At 32.8% G+C, this 6,000-nt stretch overlaps 1 non-coding gene across 1 annotated transcript; it reads left to right on the top strand.

Moving 5' to 3' along the window:
• Positions 1–3,550: 3,550 nt before the first annotated feature.
• On the top strand, positions 3,551–3,622 carry TRNAC-GCA (transfer RNA cysteine (anticodon GCA)). The gene has a single exon. It is a non-coding gene; the product is annotated as a tRNA-Cys (tRNA).
• The last annotated feature ends 2,378 nt before the right edge of the window (positions 3,623–6,000 follow it).

Raw genomic sequence — 6,000 nt, 5'->3', positions numbered from 1 at the left:
TTTTTTGGGGAATTATTTTTTACAATATTCTACACATTTATGCACAATTTCATTAAAAAAATATCAAAATTAACTTAAAAATAAGGACCAAAAAGTAGTTATTAAAAATTTGATAGGAACTAAAAGTTGAAGGAAAAATTTAAAACGAATAAAACAAAAAATTGATATATTTATAGAAACCAAAACATATTTAACCCTATCCTAAACTCAATACTACTTATTCAAATTGTGCTGACTGATGTCAAGAATAAACAACTCATTTTGATAGAGAGAAAAATGGAAAAGGTGCATAATCATGAAAAGGTGGTTGGGTACGTAAAACTTGGACCCTTTTGATGTTCCAATTCCAAAAGAATTTGACGCGAAGAAATTGGTGAAATTGAACAGAAAACAGATAATGGGAAAAGAGAAGAGATAAGGAGACAAAGGGTGGGACTAGACTTATGAATGACAAGCAAAAGTAAAGCAATGATGCAATTAATTAAACGTGTGATTAGATATATGGATTGCACGCGGCGTGCGTAAAACACACATTCTACACATCCACACATCACACTTTTCCTTTGTTATTATTGGTGTATGACTAGTCCATGACTGGATTCACTCCTTCTTCATTTTTTCAAATAAAATCTCAGGTTAGTTGGGTCCGGTGATTATCAGTTATATATACAATTTTTTTTAAAATAATCAACCATGTTGATTTTGATAGTAAACAATGTGTGAAGACCAAAAATGGGTGGAGATTTTTTTTCCGTCAAATAGCCCATTCACTAGTTTGGTGGGGGTGGAGGTGTTTTCATCCGCTGTCGACAACTATGTACCTGCAAATGTTCCCGTTTGGCAGCGGCCTTCGTCCAGTAGGTACAAGTGTAATATTGATATTGCTTTCTCATTTCGCTTCAACCGAACTGGGATTAGTATTTATGTTCGAGATTTTGAAGGTATTTTTGTTTTGGCCAAGGTTGTTAGCTACCCTTGTTGTTATTCTATTGATGTTGAAGAAGTCATGGGATCACATTCTGCTTTACAATTTGATAACGTTGATTTTGAAACAGATTTCAAGCTTACTTGTGATGCCTTCCATACTACTCGAGACGACTACTCTGAATTTGGATGCATTATTTTTTCATGTCGTACTCTAGTTAATTTTTCTTTACCAACTCTAGGGTGGAGTTTGTTAAGCGACAAACCAATGAGGTTGTTCATGTTCTTGCAAGAGAAGTCACATTACCAGCTAGTCCCGCCATTTATTTTTATATACCCGAATATATTGAATATCTTATTATTAATGAAATGTTATAAGCATATTTCCCTAAAAAAAACTAATTGAAGTGAATGAGTTGAGAATACAAGTTTTAATTTCAATTCTTACATATCATAATGTCTTTGCCAATTGAGTTAACTTGTGGAGATTCTCTCAAAACAAAAGTGGGAAGCCTAATTTTTTTTTCTTTAGGTACAACAAGCATAAAATAAGAACAACATAAATATCATTTTTATCAAATAGAAAGAGTTAACTACTATCGGGGGCGGTTTCTCTAAAAAAGATGGGGTAGCCTTTGCTACCGAAAAAAAAAAAAACTATTCTTGAACTGGTTGGTATCTATTTATATTTAGCTACCCCAAATAATAAATATTGAGTTACCCTAAATAAGTTCGGTTGTCTAAAATTAGCATAAATACGAAAAAGAAAAATTGCTACATGATTCATTGATTTATTCACGCTGATTTGATACTTTCAATCTCAATAACAACTATAGGTAGAAAATATTTCAACAATAACAGTTAGAAACAAATTAAAAGGACAATAAGTTATTAGAAATAACTTGTTTGTTTACATTGAAAAGACATTAATAATCTATTTATTAACAGTCAATTATGCATAAAATTGACTCCTTAAAATGCGTTTGCCCAACTTTTTTAAATATTTGTTGTCAATTTTTATTTCGTTTGTTGTTGCTCTAATTTACACGTTATATAAGTAAAAATTGTTGTGATTTTTTTTACTTATTTGTTAAGTTTTGGATTAAATTTGTATTTGGTATCTGCAACACTCACAATTTTTAAGTTCAGTTCCAAAGATTTTGTTTATTTTAGTACCTCATTTGAGGGTGTACCTGGGTTAGGTTTCATGTCCCCCAGTCTTTGTTTTTCTCTTTTTATTTATTTTTATTTTCCTTTGACTAAAAAATAGTACTTAATATGTGTAAAATTTTAAAAAGATAAGACAAAAATTGAATAATTTATTTTTAAGGATTAAACCTAAAAAAATTACTCCTATAATTTATGGGACTAAAAAAAATGTTTTATCCTTTTTTTAATTTTCATATGTTGGTTGTAAAAATATTTTTATTTTTTTTTATATTTGACCCCGTGTAAATTTTTTTGCTAACTTCGCCACTGACCGTTATGTATACCCGTGACGTCCATTATCATCCCAGGTAATAAATAATATACTAACAACAACAATAAAATAATACCTTGTAAAAAAAAAACAATAAAATAATAATTTTAGTTATAATAAAAAATAATAATAAAGTAACACATTCAGTTAACGAATTTCAGTTTTTTCTTTATTATTTTTTAAAAATAATTCCTTAAAGACAAAATTTCCAATTGATATAAAACACTACAGAAGCAATGGAAACTCACTCACTACTTTCCTTCATTTTATTTTTTTGGCTTAAATACGTCTTTTGTCCCTGCAAATATAGGCCATTTGAATTTTCGTCCCTGAAGTTACGAATCCTTCCAATTTGCCCCTGCAAATATTAATCATTTGACTTTTGGTCCTAATTACATATGATTAGTAACTTCATGGACGAAAATTCAAATGACCTATATTTGTAGGGATGAAAGACCTATTTAAGCAAACCACCTCGCCCAATCATCACTTGCCACATGTGCACCACGTCGCTAATGATAGCCCACCTCAGCAAAAAAATCTAATTAGGACCAAAAGTCAAATGATTAATATTTGCAGGGGCAGATTGGAAGGATTAGTAACTTTATGGACGAAAATTCAAATGACCTATATTTTCAGGAACGAAAGACATATTTAAGCTTATTTTTTTTAGGGGAAAACTCACATACTTTCAACCAGCTACTAATACTATATACTCCAATGCACCATATTCGTAATAAAAGAATTACGCTATTATATTTATAAAATTGTTTAAAAAAACATATAGTTTTATTATGGGTGGATTTGTAAAACAAATATTTATATAACTTATTATACTTGGATTTTTTTTTCTCAATATCCGAGGAGTTTTATCTTTCTTTTTATTTGTTCATATAACACTTTCGTGTCTTCGTGAGTTTAGGAACAATACAATAATGCATAATATATGCAATATGTGGAGAGAAAAAAAATAACACTCCCATTTTTTGATAGAACGAGGAAATAATATATTCTCAACCAGCTGCAATTCGAAAAGTTATCGATTGAGAAATTTGTGAAAGAATGAACGAATGTTTGTCACTTTTATTAAATCACGTACTTTGTGCATTATACATATTGATATATTGAGAACTACAAACACAACAGGGGTCCATAGCTCAGTGGTAGAGCATTTGACTGCAGATCAAGAGGTCACCGGTTCGAACCCGGTTGGGCCCTTTTTTAATTATTATTTTTCTTTTTCTCTTTTCTTTATACCATTTGCTTCCCATTCCCCAACTACTTCACATTTCGCAAACTTGAATAACTAAACAATCTCTTTGAAGCCTGTTTCGTCCTTTTTAATTTTTGCTTACCATAAACCATTTTTTTCCAGTTCCTATATCATTCTTAACAGGCACCACAAACACTTCATTCAATCATGTTTCTTGGCTCATAACGATCATCATCGTATTGTCCTCATGAAATTAGTTCAGTTGGTAGAAACAATACATAATATATGTAAAGTCTAGGGTTCGAACCCCATACACCAAAAAAAATAAAATTCATTAGCGTATTTGTGGTCTTGTATGAAATATGATTTTATGTTTCATGCAATGAAACTTTAATTTGTAAAAAAAAAAATTGCATTGAATTCATTATAGTGTAAGACCAATTATATATTGTATGCTATGAATGAAAAAATCATACGTATTGCACGAAACATGGTTGTCATTTTTTAGTAAAAAAAGATTGTCATTTTATAAAATAAAGTAATAATTTAAATTAAATTCTTCTGTTCCGTAGAAGCATTATTCCTTCTGAGGCTCTGCTGTGTGTTAGTGGTTGCAGTCATCAGGAATCAGAGACTCGTTTATTTTTAACATGTCGACTATTTGGTCAGATTTGACAGCTTGTTAGGAACTGGCTTTGTGTTCATTCAGTTGATCCATCTAACACTGTCGATTATTTTCATCAGTTTGGTTCATCTTCAGGTTTTGCAAAGTCTCGTCGTTCTTTCATGCATTTGATATGGTTTGCTAGCTCTTGGGTGATTTGGAAGAAAAGAAATCAGAGGTTATTCCGTGGTATAGAGAGCTCTCCTATCCAGCTTCTGGAGAATGTTAAACTTATTTCCTTTTGATGGTTTAAAGCTAATTCAGCAAGTGTAAATAGGACAAGTAATTTGTTGCAGCATCTTCAAAGCATTTTTCACCACTAAGAGAATGTCATTCTCTTAGCAGGATCAGTAAAAAACTGAAGAGACAAGGGAAAAAGTTGAGTTTTTTTTTCTTTCACCAGTGTCATACAATCATCATAATAAGAAGGCTTGTGTGTTGATGCTTCTTGTTGAGACACGGAACTGGTAGCAACAGGGTCTAAAATGTTATGTGTGCCATTGAGCTGGCTTGAATGCGAAACAACATTCTCTTCTACTGCCTCACTTTTCAACATGCTAATTTTGTGATCACACACTTTAATCTTGGCCTATATGAAAGCAATGAAGTGAGTTGGTTCTCTTCCATGTTAATATGGAGATGGATGTCAAGTTGGATACTTGATATCGAAGATAGCTTTATGCGCTTTGGTAATCTCAGCCTTAGTCATATCTATCTAGTATAAAAAAATACTTTTTATAATGGTGCTTAAGTCGGTTCGCTTTGCCATCCGACTTAACAAGTGATACGGCAGTAGTCTCGCAATCTTTCAAAAAATTTTAAGTCGGTTATAATGTTACCCGACTTACCTAGGTTTTTTTTTGAAAGAAATAAACTCCTAGGTTGACTAGCTAACTTAAGAAGCTATTTCCCTCGTAAAAACTTCCCCTCATTTTCTCTGTGGATTACGTACTCATTTTCTCACTCTCTCACTCTTCATAATCCTCATCGTTGTACTCACTCTCGCCGTCGCCGCCTCGCTCACTCATTCACTCTCCCCAGAACCTTCTCCCTTTCTCACTTACTCTCGCCTAGGCATGGCAACAAAACCCATACCCGCGGTTACCCGCCCGAACCAAATTCAATTTGACGGGTTTTCCCCATTTTGACTGGGTTTAGGTATGGGTATGGGTTTTCCCCGATTTCAAAATACGGGTATGGGACGGGTAACGGGTATATAGGCACCCACCCCAAACCCATACCCGTTCCAAATGTAAAAAATTATTTTATGTTGATATGTCATGTTATTTTGTTTGATAATTGTCATGTTAATAAAAACTACCATTGATATTTAAAGGATCAACTAAATCATTTCGTCTAACAAATTTTAAAGTGAGCATATTGTTGGATAATGTATTACAACGTTGCTCTTGGGGATGCAAAAAAACTTCTATTTTTTATTAAAAAAAATTATTCGATACGGGGATGGGGATGAAGTGGGGATACCCGAATCCGTCGAGGATGAGATTCAATTTCTCATCCCCGTTGGATATGGGTAGGGTAATGGGTAAGTATATGAGAATCGGGTATAGGGACGGGGAAGGTAAAACTCGTCCCCACCCCACCCCATTGCAATGCCTACTCTCGCCGGAACCTAAGGTAAGCCAATTATTCTCCAATTTCTCCTTCCTTCCTTCCTTGTTTAAGGTTTTAGAATTGGGAATTGGGAATTGGTAGATT

The sequence above is a fragment of the Medicago truncatula genome, chromosome 1, assembly GCF_003473485.1.
Source record: "Medicago truncatula cultivar Jemalong A17 chromosome 1, MtrunA17r5.0-ANR, whole genome shotgun sequence".
Classification (NCBI taxonomy): Eukaryota; Viridiplantae; Streptophyta; class Magnoliopsida; order Fabales; family Fabaceae; genus Medicago; species Medicago truncatula.
The sequence above is the reverse complement of the archived record's forward strand: the minus strand, read 5'-3'. Positions and strand labels throughout refer to the sequence as shown.